The sequence below is a fragment of the Mya arenaria genome, chromosome 15 (genome assembly GCF_026914265.1).
Source record: "Mya arenaria isolate MELC-2E11 chromosome 15, ASM2691426v1".
Classification (NCBI taxonomy): Eukaryota; Metazoa; Mollusca; class Bivalvia; order Myida; family Myidae; genus Mya; species Mya arenaria.
In genome coordinates, this window is record NC_069136.1 from 804,554 (window position 1) to 821,085 (window position 16,532).

General features: G+C 35.9%; 1 long non-coding RNA gene across 2 annotated transcripts; it reads left to right on the top strand.

Annotated features, from left to right (window-relative positions):
* The first annotated feature begins 12,961 nt into the window (after positions 1-12,961).
* Positions 12,962-15,578, top strand: LOC128218939 (uncharacterized). Of its 2 annotated transcripts, XR_008258515.1 has the most exons (5): positions 12,962-13,023; positions 13,359-13,429; positions 13,797-13,885; positions 14,321-14,406; positions 15,447-15,578. It is a non-coding gene; the product is annotated as an uncharacterized LOC128218939 (long non-coding RNA). The 2 variants fall into 2 exon arrangements; XR_008258514.1 differs by lacking the exon at positions 12,962-13,023 and having other exon boundaries at positions 13,229-13,429.
* Positions 15,579-16,532: the final 954 nt, after the last annotated feature.

Here is a 16,532-nt window from a genome sequence, read left to right on the forward strand (position 1 = left end):
CCTCGCCGTGTAAGGTTTATGATCCTCGCCGCGTTGGGTTTATTATCTTTGCCGTGTTGTTTCGTTATCCTCGCCATGTAGGTTTCATTACCCTCACCAGGTACGTTTTATTATCCTCGCCGAGTAGGTTTCATTATCATCGCCCTGCAGGTTTCTTTATCCTCGCCTTGTAGGTTTCAATAACCTCGCCCTGTAGGTTTCTTTATCCTCACCGTGTAGGTTTCATTTTTCTCGCCGTGTAGATTTCTTTATCCTCGCCGTGTAGGTTTCATTATCATCGCCCTGTAGCTTTCATTATCCTCGCCGTGAAGTTATCATTATCTTTGCCGTGTAGGTTTCATTATCCTCGCCGTGTAGGTTTCATTATCATCGCCGTGTAGGTTTCATTATCCTCGCCGTGTAGGTTTCATTATCATCGCCCTGTAGCTTTCATTATCCTCGCCGTGAAGGTTTCATTATCTTTGCCGTGTAGGCTTCATTATCCTCGCCGTGTAGGTTTCATTATCATCGCCGTGTAGGCTTCATTATCCTCGCCGTGTAGGTTTCATTATCATCGCCGTGTAGGTTTCATTATCCTCGCATTGGAGGTTTCATTATCCTCGCCGTGAATTTTACATTATCCTCGTCGTTTTGGTTCCATTATTCCCGTCGTTTGGGTTTCATTATCCTCTGAGAGTAAGTAATAATACCCTCGTCGGGCTGGCTTCATTATCCCTGTTGTGTAGGTTTCATTATCTTCGTATTGTAGGTTTCATTATCATTGTCGTATAGATTTTATTATCCTTGTCGTGTAGGCTTCATTTTTATCACCGTGTAGGATTCAATCTCCTGGTACTTTGTATTACTTTGCAATACGTCTTTTGACATTAAACACAGTTTTTCGCTTAATGATTATTTACATTTCGACCTAAAAAGATAGTACTTAATGGTTCCAGTAGTTTTATTTATGATTCTTAATACTTTTCTAAACAGTAAATATTTTTGTGGGCGTCATTAACGCCATTTGATCGTTGCACAAGTAAGCTTGACCAGCTGATGTTACGTCTGGACCACCTCGTGTTACGTCTTGACCACCTGATGTTACGTCTTGACCACCTGATGTTACGCCTTTACCACCTGATCTTACGTCTTGACCACCTGATGTTACGTCTTTACCACCTGGCCCCAATTTCTCGAAACTTCTTAAGCTTAACAGACTTAAGTACCATATTTCAGTTCGCCAAAATACATTACTTAGAATTGATTTTGGTAAATGAAAAATGGTTTATTGTGATTATCATACAAGTATTTCTTATTTAACATCTAAAACTTCCTAAAGAAATATATATAATGCATATTATAGAAAAACAAAAATAGTGAGCTTAGCTTAATCCTGTTATAAGGGACTAAAGAAGTTTCGAGAAATTGGGGCCTGATGTGACGTCTTGACCAGCTGATGTACGTCTTGACCATCTGATGTACGTCTTGACCACCTGATGTACGTCTTGACCATCTGATGTACGTCTTGACCATCTGATGTACGTCTTGACCACCTGATGTACGTCTTGACCATCTGATGTACGTCTTGACCACCTGATGTACGTCTTGACCATCTGATGTACGTCTTGACCACCTGATGTTACGTCTTGACCACCTGATGTTACGTATTGACCATCTGATGTACGTCTTGACCACCTGATGTTACGTATTGACCACCTGATGTGACGTCTTGATCACCTGATGTACGTCTTGACCACCTGATGTTACGTATTGACCTACTGATGCTACGTCTTAGTTATCAGTGTGACTTAAAGATGTTTTCAGTAAGTTTTTGTTTACAATCAAGGGCCATATCGTTTTAATAAGTGTTTACGGTTGTTGATCAAACTCGAGAGTGGAGAATGCCCATTAAAATTGTACCGTGATTAATAAAATTGACAATCATACAATCAGGGCCATAACACAATATTCAAAGATGCAATCTGGTTGCTGCTCGAACAGTCGACATAATATGACCATATAGCAACCAAATACCATGCTTATTTATATTTTAAAAACACATTGACATGGCCTTCACGACCACAAACATATATTAAATAACTTTATATACCTATATGTATACTATATATTCTGCCAGACTGTTATGTGAAGATTTTGTTTATTTAAAGAAAACTAGTTGAAACTATCTGGTAGTTTTTCTCTATAAATTAGCTGACATCATGAGAGAAATATTAAACTTCCATTTTGTGAAAGGTTAACAATGGAATACCATATTTTGACGCTGGTGGACAAATTTGAAGACAACTGAAGGAAACAAAGATTCTTAAGAATCTTGTAAATATAAATGCGCATTAAACCTTACAGAATAGAACCATGTGCAAACTCTCGGGTAAATATACATGCGCATTAAACCTTACAGAATAGAACCATGTGCAAACTCACGGGTAAAAACATGAATGTACACTTATGATTTACATGCGTTATATGATTTCGAGTCACAATTTTAAGACATCATAAACTGACGGCTTACTACACTGTTAGAATAGCTGCACTCTCACAGTTATTATGTTTTGAGAACTTTTACGGTTGCAAATTAATAATTTATAGCTAACAGCGTTACTAACACTTAAAAGATTGGAATGTTCGGACAAAGTTATTGATCAATTGTGTATATGCTAAAGCAATGTTCGGTCATAACTATTTGATTAGTTGCGTATATTTAAGTGCAATGTTTGGTCGAAGTTATTGATTAGATGCGTATATGTTAGTGCAATGTTCGGTCCAAGTGGTTGATTAGTTGCGCATATGTTAGTGCAATGTTCGGACCAAGTGATTGGTTAGTTGCGTATATGTTAGTGCAACGGACCAAGTAATTGGTTAGTTGCGTATATGTTATTGCAATGTTCGGACCAAGTTATTGATTAGTTGTGTATTTGTTAATGCAATGTTCGGACCAAGTTATTAATTAGTTGCGTATAAATTAGTGCAATATCCGGACCAAGCTATTGATTAGTTGCGTATATGTTAGTGCAATGTTCGGACAAAGTTGTTTGGACCAAGTTATTGATTGGTTGCGTATATGTAAGTGCAATGTTCGGAACAAGTGATTGATTAGTTGCGAATATGTAACTGCAATGTTCGGACAAGTTATTGATTATTTGCGTTTATGTAAGTGCAATGTTCTGACAAAGTTATTGATTAGCTGCGTGTATGCTAAAGCAATGTTCGGACAAAGTAATTGATTAATTTTGTATATGCTAAAGCAATGTTCGGTCCAACAAATCGATTAGTTGCGTATATGTTAGTGCAATGTTCGGTCCAAGTTATTGATTAGATGCGTATATGTTAGTGCAATGTTTGGTCCAAGTGATTGATTAGTTGCGTATATGTTAGTGTAATGTTCGGACCAAGTGATTGGTTAGTTGCGTATATGCTAGTGCAATGTTCGGACTAAGTTATTGATTAATTGATTGTATGTAAGTGCAATATTCGGACCAAGTAAATGGTTAGTTGCGTATATGTTAGTGCAATGTTCGGACAAAGTTATTGATTAGATGCGTTTATGTTAGTGCAATGTTTGGTCCAAGTGATTGATTAGTTGCGTATATGTTAGTGTAATGTTCGGACCAAGTTATTGATAAATTGCGTATTTGTTAGTGCAATGTTCGGACCAACGTGATTGGTTAGTTGCGTATATGTTAGTGCAATGTTCGGACAAAGTTATTGATTAATTGATTGTATGTAAGTGCAATATTCGGACCAAGTAAATGGTTAGTTGCGTATATGCTAGTGCAATGTTCGGACCAAATTATTGATTAGTTGCGTATATGCCAGTGCAATGTTCGGACTAAGTTATTGATTAGTTCCGTATATGCTAGTGCAATGTTCGGTCCAAGTAACTGATTAGTTGCGTTTATGTTAGTGCAATGTTCTGTCCAAGTTATTGATTAGTTGCGTTTATATTAGTGCAATGTTCGGACCAATTTATTGATTAGTTGCGTAGATGCTTGTGCAATGTTCGGACCAAGTTATTGAATAGTTGCGTAGATGCTAGTGCAATGTTCGGACCAAGTTATTTAATAGTTGCGTAGATGCTAGTGCAATGTTCGGACCAAGTTAGTGATTTATTATTATTTCATGCATATCGGTGAAAGATTGAAAAATATTGGTGAACGGTAACTTGAGCATTTTACTCTGGGTCGAGTGAAATGATAACATTTGATCATTTTACTCTGTACAGGCAACTCGGGACTATTTTCTTTTATAAGATTTGCTCCCCTTGACTTGAAAAAGTGCATGTATGTAACACGTAGAGTACATGTTTGTTGTCATCTGTACTGCAATAGAAGACACATTGGCCGAATCGTATGGAATTGTCAAAATCAAATTATGCAATGGTTTTGATAAAAAATCATGTTTGCGATTGATTATAACTATTATATAAGAGCATACACGTACCAATTTATGTATGAACTATTTGATGGAACACTTATTGTTACAATTAACCAGTTAAGTAGGCATCGGTTGAATATTTACTTGGCCACATGTGCTAGAAATAGAGTTGATAGATCATTTCTACCTACAAACTCTACCCGCGTACATGAATGCACTAGCATTTTGAATTTGACCAATTTCTTTCAATGGTTTACCTTCATCAATTCAACAATTCATTTTTATGTCCCCCCATTCATGGGGAGACATATTGTTTTTGCCCTGTCCGTCAGACAGTACATCAGTCCGTCAGACAGTCACTACGTCACACTTCGTTTTCGCTCAATAACTATAGAACGCTTGCACCCAGGAACTTCGTACTTGGTATGCTAGTTGGTCATGAACAGTAGAGGACCCCTATTGATTTTGGGGTCCCCTTTGTCAAAGGTCAAGATCGCCGTGACCTTGAGGTGAAGAAACGGTTTCCGCTCAATAACTAAAGATCCTTAAGGTTCAGGAACTTCATACTTGGTATGCTAGTTGTTCATGACTAGTAGATGACCCCTATTGATTTTGAGATAAAGGTCAAAGGTCAAGGTTACCTTCATGTAAAAAACGATATGTTGGCAGTGACCTTAATCTTAAAAATGATTTCTGCTCAATAACTAAAGAACGCTTGTACCCAGGAACTGCATACTTAATATGCTAGTTAGTCATGACTAGTAGATACTTCTTATAAATTTTGAGATCAGTAAGTCAAGGGTCAAGGTCACTGTGACCTTGAGGTCAAGAAACGGTTTCAGCTCATTAAATAAAGAACGCTTGAACCCAGAACCTTCATACTTTGTATGCTAATTGGTCATGACTAGTACCTTGAGGTAAAGACCAGTTTCAGCTCATTAAATAAAGAACGCTTGAACCCAGAACCTTCATACTTTGTATGCTAATTGGTCATGACTAGTAAATGACCCCTATTGATTTATAGATTAATAGGTCGAAAGTCAAGGTCGCCGTGACCTTGAGATAAAGAAACGGTTTCCGCTCAATAACTAAAGATCCTTTGAGTCCAGGAACTTCATACTTGGTTTACTAGTTGTTCATGACTAGAAGATGACCCCTATTGATTTGTAGTTCAAAAGGTCAAAGGTAAAGGTTACCTTCAGGTAAAAAAACGATATGTTGGATGTGACCTTAAGCTTAAAATGGTTTCTGCTCAATAACTAAAGAATACTTGTACCCAGGAACGTAACACTTTGTATGCTAGTTGATCATGACTAGTAGACGACTCCTATTGATGTTGAGATCAGTAGGTCAAATGTCAAGGTCACCGTGACCTTGAGGTGAGGAAATGGTTTCCGCTAAGTTACTAAACAACGCTTGCACACAGGAACTTCATACTTAGTATGCAAATTGGTCATGACTAATAGATGACCCCTATTGATTTTGTGTTCAGTCCGTTAGTCAGTCAGTCAGTCTGTTCGTCACACTTTCTGCTCGATAAATGTAGAACGCTTGCACCCAGGAATTTAATACTTGGTATGCTAGTCGGTCATGACTAGTAGATGACCCCTATTGATTTTGAGATCAGTAGGTCGAAGGTCAAGGTTGCCGTGACCTTGAGGGGAAGAACAGTTACCGCTCAGTAACTAAAGAACACTTGCAACCAAGAACTTAATACTTTGTATGCAAGTTGGTCATGAAGATGATTCCTCTTGATGATCAGTAGGTCAAAGGTCAATGTCACGATGACCTTGAGCTGAAAAATGGTTTCCGATCAATAAATGAATAACGCTTGCGCCCAAGAACTTCATACAATGCAGACTTTGTTCACATTTTCCAAGATTAATCAACAACACTTTTTTCTCTTCACTATTTGGTTCGTGTCCAGTCCACAATTTCAAATTTCATGTCCGTCATATATCTGTTCTCAACTACGACCTCACAATAGGGGAGACAATCATTTTTTCAAAAAAGCAATCTCTAGTTCTTTTTAAAAATAATGCACAGAAAAAGCTCGTCAAAAAGCTGAACGATAAAGGAGTCCCGTTTTATCAAATAGTTCAGATCATCGGCCATAACAACCTGAACAATTAAAGCAGATTGAAAACCAACTAGCCTTACTAGGCATCTTCGGGCATATCCTCGACATTTCCTCTGGGGTCTTCGTACACCCAAAATATAACAGAAAAGTGACATTCAACTTAAATCGATATGAAACTAATTTGCTGTCTCAACAACAAAACACCCTTCGGCTGTACTGAGCATGAATTCACCCCGAAAAAATACCATAAGATACAGAGTCTGAGAGCGACAGTGAATAGATATATAAACTACGAAAAACACTACACGCAGACTTCCGTTGCCTTTACGCAAACACAATTTTTATAAGTCCATCTGTGTTCATTTAAATCTGTTGAAATTGTTCTTGAATGTACAAAATATGCCACATGCTCAAGTTTTATTTAAATGTATTTCTGCGATGTATTTGTTTTTATTTCCGAGATGCTTTTGAGTAAATACTTGTTTTGTGCCTCAATAAATGTTTTTTTGTTGTTGATTGATTGATTGATAACAACCGTTTCGAAAAAGTGTGGAACTTTTTTTAGTGGACGGAGTACTCGCGCGAAAAGGAAGTAACCTTGACATAGCGGTTAGGCCGTAGTTATTTACATTCGCAAAGAGGCCACAGAAAGGGATTGTCGTCAAACAAAATGTACTCCAGCGGGGAAATATATGGAAAAAAACACGATAAATGCATGAAATAAAAAGAAAATCTGTTCAATTCAGTGTAAGATCGTATATTATTTTTCACTTGTTGTCACAGAAAAATAATATTTTCACCCGTGGCTATGCCACGCGAAAAATATTTTTTCCTGTGACCACGAGTGAAATAAAACACGATCTTACACTGAATTCAGCAAATATCCTCTACCTGTTTTCGCACGGAAATGCGACGTCAGTATTGAAATAGGGCTCGGTGCTGTACCATGGAGACTCAAGTAATAAAAATGGATCAGCCAACAATAATATCTTTAAATAAATCTATAAAATATGTTTAATAAAATGCAATCTTAATAGGCAAAACGGGTATAAACTGATTAAAGAAAAAAATACATCAATATATAAAAACCCATTTGTCTTATACTGTTATTACAAACCGTTCGACACATGTTTTGGGTATTTATTAACTTGTCCCCATGCACGAAAGCTACGGAATTTGTAGCTTGGTTAACGGAGAGAACGTTTCTTTAATTTAAAATGATCTGATTATAATAAATGGATAAACTTGAAAATCTAATGAGAATTCATTACATGTCACAGTATCAATGATATAATGCAAGATATGTGTGTAACTTTACAATTACGTAGGCTCGCTCTAAGTCAAAATTTCAGTGTGCAGATACTTTCGGGTTGAGTTTACCATCAAACAAAACTTGTGGTGAAACTGAAAGCGCTGAATACTGGCATATTCCACAGGTGTCCGTTGCGTTGTTTTGACCCCCTTACTACACCCCCCCCCCCAACCACAACCCACCGAAAAAGATATCCAAAAACTTTCAAATATATCCATAAATCGTTTAAATTTCATAATATGAAATTTCATTCAACTTCTGACAATATCCTATATGTGAGTATCATCCGAAAATAATTATTAAAAGGTAGAAAATACTAGAAATAAAAAGCTGCTGAAAATACGCACAACGTCATACTTGCTTCAAATGCCATAACTATTTCAAACATTGAACAGTCCTGACAAAAAGATGAAAATGACTCTTTTCGTGGGAAGGACCCCTCTATAAGAATAACCATAAACAATACCATCGGTCTTCAAGTGTATATTTCTCTCATATGTAATGAGAACACATCTAACTGATTTCTAATCGACGATTTGTCCAGAGTAGAAATGCACTAACATTTGTATTTCAACATGAGCGAATGATTCACCGATAATTTTGAAAGGTATGACAAACTAATAAACCAGCAAACTGGAAAGTTTTGTTTTGATGTTTGAAAAATTAAAATGGAAATGGAATGGACTTGGGGAAATAGACTGATAGAAAAGGCCCCCTCCCCTTGTTGAAAATCCCCCCCTTATTTTCACCCCCGTTTTCTGTATTCCATTATTTGTGGTGGCTACAAAGACATACAATATGACAGCCGATACAGATCCAAACATGTCAAACATGTCAAAATATTCGTATGATAAGAGATTCGGAAAACGTTTTCGATGTTGTGAGTGGTGTGGTGGATACAGTAACATTGACTATCTCTTACTCGTTATGAAAAACTGTGTGTTCGAACATTCCGCGTGTCCAAGCTGTTTTGATAAATACAATGGCTCTTGTCCTGCTTGTTGGTTGAACCATCCAGTTGCGTTAGCACACATTAAGGAAAGGAAACGATACTACAAGAAATTGGGTAAAATAGAAACTAACGACTGGTTATTGAGAGAGATGAGGCATGATTACCTCGCCACCATTAAGAAAATCACAAGGAAAAAGTTCAAAAGTGACTTGTTGATGTTCGCCTTTTTATAATGCAAAGCTCTAATGGGTATAAAAGCAAAAGACTGCAAAACATTGCAAAATACTGCAAACCCAAACTGCAAAGAAATCATGGCAAAGCTAATGAAATGTTTTTTGGAATATCAAAACAAGGGTGATACCCCCATTTCATGCCATGATTTTTTCGATGAGTACCGCTGCAATTTCTGTGCCGAGAACTGCCAATGCGACGATTGTTAATTGTACAGACAGAAGATGGAGATGGGTGAGATGGCTAACACAGTAAAAACACAGAAACCAGACAACAGCAATACCTACCCGCAACAATCGACAACCGAATCGATGAGCATTGATATGTTGGATAAGGAAATGTTCATGAATTATTATGAAATGTTCAAACCGCAGATGGATTTGAACGATTCCAGTTCCAATGCGGGAATGAAAAGAAAAGTGGACAATTGTGAGATTGATAACATTGTAAAAAAACAGAAAATAGACTACAGCAATACCTCCCCCCAACAAACCGAATCGATGAGAGTTGGTGTGTTTGACAAGGACAATGACTGTATGGATCTTGTGTGATATTTATGCAAAAAGCTACAATGTGCTTCTATTTGAAATAAATGAACATAAAACTAATATGAAAGTTTTGACGATGAATAATATCGATGAATTATTTTTTTGCTATTATAAGGTCTCCAAATTGTGCACTGTTTACAAACAATCTACAATCTACAACATGTCAAGCAAATCATCTCCTCAGCACTACTAAACTGAAGACGAAAAACTACAAGCAATGGCAGAAGACTATTTGCGAGATGCGGCAGAGCCTAGTATGGATGTGAGCATGGATGAGAAAGAATTCAGCGCAGTAAAAGTAAAAGCAGACGTTCTTACTCCACATGATAGCCCGATAAGGAAGAGGTTCAAGGCATGGGAAGGAAAAGATGAAGCTACAGCTATTGTCTTTTCAGATGACGACGATATCGAGAATGGGAATTTTAGCGATGATCTTGAAAATTCTTCGCCGGCTTCCCCTTTGGATCATGATCAAGTTGCGAAAATACTTGAACAAATATACAATATTCAGGAGTCAAAATATGAGGCAGACCAGATCAGGAGGTGCGTTGAAATGTACAGAGAGATCAAGTATTGTGAGACGGAAGAAGCGAGGACAGCACTGAGACACAGTTCAAACGATTATGCTGAACCTGAGATTCTAAACGATTTCTTGTTGAAACACATAGGCTATATGTGGGAAACGATAAAACCATACTTATGAACAATGAACCTGGGGACTCTGAGTATCAGGACTTTGGAGACATTTAGTGTGTTATGATGTTTCAAGTTTTTGTAGATAACGATTCAATTGTAAAATAAACATGAAAAAATGAAATATTCTTTGTCTTGTGTTTTCGTAAATGTGTAAAACGCAGCAAATATAGACAATAGTTTGTTGTGTCACCAACGGTTAAGACTTGCCATGTTACTGTTGTCAAAACATTTGAATTACATAAACTGAATGAAATTGACTTGACACTATATAAGTGAAATATTTTTGAACCTCTTAAATAAAGTATGGCTCACAACAACGGTCCAAAAAACTCAAAATGTATTTCGTATGATAAGAGACTCGGAAAACGTTTCAGAGCTTGCCATTGGTGCGGTGGCTACAGTAACATTGACTATCTCTTGCTCGTTATGAAACAATGTGCATTCGAACATTCCGCGTGTCCAAGCTGTTTTGATAAGTACAACGGCTTTTGTCCTGCTTGTTGGATAAACCACCCGGCACAAAAAATGAATAGAAGAAACATAAAACGTTACTACAAAAGATTGGGTAAAATAAACAATAGTAACTCAGAAGGAAAAGATTATCTGGCCAGAATCAAGCAAAGCGCAAGAGAACAGTTTAAGCACAACGTACTGAGATTTGCGTTCTTAAGACTTATGATAACATAAAATAAACATAAAAACGAATGCTTTGAAATTGCTTTTTATTGAATTTCGTAATATTCACTTGTAAGTGGCAAAAGTAAAGTAATTCATGAAAAATCTTGAGTGTTTTCGTTGAATAGTTCCATACAGGCAGCTTCGTCTAAGAATTGCTGGTTGTCTGTTTGAGATTTCAAGCGCAAAACCTGGTCTTCCAATGCAGTGTTATTTTGCTTAAGCTGATTGTTTTCCGCAGTCAGCTGTGACAGATTCAATGTCAAGCGTGTAACTTCGTCCTGCAATAGTTGACTATCGTCCGTATTCAAGTTGTGCACATGAGTTTGCTTATACCGATCGTTCTCTCTGATCAACCTAAACACCTTTTGCTGTAGTGCGCCACATTTCTTGCGGTACTCAGTCGTTACTAGTTTGTTTTGCAGAAATGTTTTTTCGATATTGTCAAGTATTGAGACGATTTCTTTGAACGTAGACTCGTGCTTGTTATCACCCATACATAGTCTCGCTACGAAGCCGGTAATTTGTAAATTAAGGTTGCTTATGTCCGTCATATTTCTATTGTGAGCGAGTTCAATGTCAGTTTTATTTTCGATTTATATCATGGAATGCGATTTACTAGTGAATTATTTTATTCATATTATAAGGGCTGAAAATTTGGTACTTTTCATACACAATCTCAAACAATTATGTCCAGTCAAGCATCGACACAGCAAACAACGCCTTGTGAGAATACCAGTGAAAACGAGCAAAAAAGCGAATCTTGTTCTCAGCAACCCATGGATGATATCACTGAAGATGATAAAATGATAGAAATGGCGGAAGATTATTTGCGAGATGTTGAAATCGAGTCTATGCAAGATGACAACCCAGACGGTGCAGCTTGTTATATGAGAAATTGCTACGTTTGTGACGGTTACTGTTATGATAGTGATAATTTTGAAGACATTGAGACCGTAGACGAGGAAGTAAAAATTGACGAAATTGAACCAAGCATTTTTGTGAGCGAAAAAAAGAATTGACATTAGTTTTCAATTCGCTCAAACATTTATGATACTTCATTAAGTGCTTTCCGAATGAAAAGGTTCAAACAATTGTTTTGATGTTTCAACTTTGAATAAATGCGTTGAAATGCAATTTGATTGTTTGTTTTATCTCGATTGAAAAATAGAAGCATAGTAACATAGTAGCAAGCACTGTACCTAGCATTGTAGATTGCATGGTCCATGGCTTAAAATAATGCAATGAGTGGAACGAATATAGTTCATCTATAAAACTTATCTTTTCTTCTCATGTCATACTTGTCAAAACCTACTGATCTAGTATATACAAATTTTGGGATTCAAGAAAATCATCAAAACGTGTTTGAAGAAGTTGCTCAGAAGGTCTGATGCAAAACAGAAAAATATGGACAGTGTGCAATTGAATGCGAACATCAATATGGCAATTGAAATCCACACGTGTCCGAAACTATATCTGTGTTTGATTTGTTTCAAAAAAGGGGATGCTGAGAAAACAGAACAGAAAGCCGCAAGCCATCAGTGCCCTGAACTGTACCCCTGTTTGGTGTGTTTGTTGTATGAGGACTTGTCGAGTGTTGACAAAACGTGCTGTTACAAGCGTGTTGAAGATCTCAGCACCAGCGACAACAGTGAGAAAAATCAGAACCACGAAGCACTTCGCCAGTTCTTCGCCAGGCTTGGGAGACAGTTTGTGCCAAAACGTTGTTAACAATAAATTGAGTGATGAACAGACAATGAATAGTAACAAAATAAAATGTATGAACTGTTCGTGTTTTATTATGTTTATCTATTGTAATCTAGTTGGAATCACTTAAGCTTTAAGAACAACTATGCTTGCTCATAGTTATCAAACGAGTAATGGTCATATAGTCATATATATGTGCAAATCGCTGCGCATAACTCCTCAAACGTACACAGAGTTTATCGTAAAATGCTACAAAGTACGATACTTAAGCAAAATAAAACATGAAATAAAGTAAAACAATCACAGACTAATGTTACGATTTTCGGTACAAGCTATACTGAGCTGATTATTATAAGGGAAATGTTGTCTGTCGTATTCACTTGGATACGGTTGAACCCATGTAAACAATACTCTTTGTGTGTAAAACTTGGGATATTTTCTGTGTTTGAAGGTACGACCTTGGTAGTTATAGTTTCTATACTGTTTTCGCGATTGAATCAAGCCGGGTTTATGCATATACAAGAGATATAAATGATTTTACGAGGTTTTAAACATTTTCAATTTCAGAAAATATTTCTACTTTCGATTTCGTTTTTCTGAAAATGAACAAACATTTTATTTTTTCCTAATGTTTAATTTCATAAAACGATACATAATACATAATTAAGATAATTTCAATTATTTTTAATGAGTGTATTTTCTTTATTTTCGTAAAAGTTAAAAAAATGAATAAATAATGCAATTCATGGAATGATATGACGTGATATGTATGACGTCATATTGCAGAGTTCTCGCTGTGCGCTGGTCGGCAATCTTGAAAAATAAATTGTGAAGGTCGTATTTCCAGCTTTCCTGCGGTAAATATGACATGCATGTTTAAAAGTTTTATGCGAAATTATGTCTAAATATATGATGTATCATATTACCAGCAAGTTTTGTCGATGTATCTATTGTTTTCCATAAAAACATCTGTCAAAAGAAAGTGGTCCCAGCTCGTTTTAGAATGCTTGGAACATTCTCGAAGCCGATTTTAGAAACTTTAATTCTCGGTTAGATATATCAAAAACAAAGTAAGCAGTGTTAATTCATATCTCTTGTGTTGTTTATGTCACATTTTGAGTGATTTTAACTTTGTTTAGGGACCAAACTGACAGAAATAAGAAATGGCAAATCATGCAAGATTTGTTTGAAAAATATGTTGAAAATTATTTTTTTTTAAACCAGAGACGGCAGTTCAGATGCAGTCGTCCTGTGTGTCAGAAAGCTGGTGATCAAAATGGTTGAAGGCAGTACCCAAGAAAGTACATTTACAAGTAAGTAAAACCACTCAAAATTAATTCCATGAATTTAACTGTCATATCATAATCTCAGTGCTTAGTCTGTTTGGAAATATGCCTTGAATAATTTTTATAAACTGATAGGTTATCTAATAACAGACACTGTGTTTGATTTATTACATTGAACTGCTATTAGATAAATTTTCAGTTTGTGTTTGATATCTACCAATGCCATAAATGCATAATTTGTTCCTGTTGTGAATGATAAGAAATGTTGGGAACATAATACCTTCTGCATGTGAACAGTTTTTCTGTTTCTGTTTGTATGTAGGAAGTACTTTGTTTTCAGGATTATTTCAACAATGTTGATGTGGATTAAATGTGCACTTAGCCATGCTTTTAATGGAATGAAAAATGTAAAAAACTAACAAGCAATATGTGCAGTTTTGTTGATAAAATGTTTTGTTCCAGATTTGTGAGGAGTAACCTTGCCTATATTACGGTATATTACCTGAAGCTCACCCAATATGCAGTGTGTTCTGCTCTGTCAATAACAAGTAAGTAATTTCACCAAATTTCATCAGAAACAAATCTCAAAGTTACAATGAACAGTAAAGTTAACTTATCTTGGTACTTTGGTATACTGAAACACTGAACCAACTTGATTTGATTTTGCTCTTTGTACTTATTTCACATTATGGTAGCAAAATTACAGCTATGTGTCAAAGAGATTCATGACATTTAGCATTTGTCATACATTTCACTCTTTCAGTTGTCAAACAAAATGCTAAGTGTCAAATCGATTCATGACATTTAGCATTTGTCATACATTTCACTATATTATTTGTCAAACCGAAAGATGAATGTCAAATTATTTACACATGCTAAGCAGTTTATCATAAATTTTACTCATTTTATTTGTCAAACCAAAAGATGAATGTCAAATTATTTGAAGATGCTAAGCATCTTATCATACATTTTACTCTTTTTATGACAAATCGACTTACAAATTTAAGCAAACCAGGTGACGATGTACAAATAATTTAGGGTGACGAGCTTTTTGGTTACCCCGCCCAGCCAAACTAAAAGACTTAAGTATATATATAAGTCTTTTAGTTTGGTCGGGCGAGCGAGCCAAAATCTCGTCACCCCAAAATATTTGTACATCGTCACTTTGTGTGCTTAATTTTGAGATTCAACTAAATCGTTCTAAAATCAATGTAAAAAAAGTTTCGTAAGGCCTTAGGGGGGTACTCAGTGTGAAAAAACTACATCGTTTAAACGCAAATGCGCTTTGGTAGGTATATAGCTAAAACGCGAATGCGCTATGGTGAAAATCCAAAGTCAAAAATTTTGAAAATTTTGAAATGTCCAATAAATCATGATTTTAAGCACTGTTTTAGTGAACTGCTCTGTCATTTGTAAATCAAAACTGAGAGAATGGTTAATATGTTTGTTATGTTTTGAAATTAAGCATTTATCATTTTTGTAAAAATCCAATGTTATTATTGAAACCAAAATTTACCAGAGTAAACATTAATTTGCTATTGTTATAAGAATGTTTCGTCTTTTACACTGTTTCATTTCATTTTTTCAGATGAGATGCCATACATCCGACAGAAGACAGCAGACAGAATTCGTCGATCTATTTGAAATGTCATTGTTTATTTGAAAAAAGTTCTATCCACACTTGTTGTTTTAAATTGTTGTTTTGTACCGTTGCTTTTTGTTTCATCAGTAATTCTCCAACACTTGTATTTCGTGTTTTACATGAACATTGAAAATTAAATATACAGTAAATAATTTCAAAAAATAAAAATCAAATGGAGAAATACTGATTTATCTGTTTGCTTTTATGTTTGTGCTGTCTTGCTTACCCCAGTAACGCGGGTCTTGTTTGCTATTGTGAGTACTGTTGTTTGTTTTTTTGGCCATCCAAAGTATTGTTCACGAAAGATAACACATTTTTTTCATAAAATTGGTTACATTTTGGTCTGTTGGTTTTTTAACTGAAACCACAGTCAAACGGTTTTTCACCATATTTTTTTTATGAGAAACAGCCAGAATTGGTCACGGCTGAAACCGAGGAACATTTGTGATTGAACAAAATTTTAGCAGTAAAGCTGCTTGTAATTCATAAATTTATTAAGCTTTGGTCTTGTCATATTGATTACGATATTGGTTGGAGCATAACTTGGTAAATGGTTAACATTTTGATATTGTGCACGTGTTACAAAACGAGCTGAGAAGTTTGATCTTCGACGGAGTTTGTTCTCCCGGCTTGGTAACAAGAGCAAAATGTGCACTGCATATTAAAATGTTTCATCATTGCGAAATGTTGACAAAATGATTTGTTTGCTCGTGCCAGCATGGGTCGACGAGATTCCTTTCTCACTGTCCTTTATGCGGCGGTTTAAGATGCAAGCCTGTTGTTTTGTCAATGTCTAAAGTTTAACTTGAATGAAAATTGAAATCAATATTGCAAGATCAAGCACTTTTAAAAAAAAATGTTAGTCAAAAGTGTTAGAATATAGATTCGTACTGAAATACCAGTGAAATATACTAGGTTCATTGCATTCTTAGTTTGGTTTCGAAGTGCAAACTTTCATTCATCACAAACATTCCTCTTGAACGACCGAACATTGATATGTGGCAATGTTTTCGTTCAGCAAAATGATTTGGC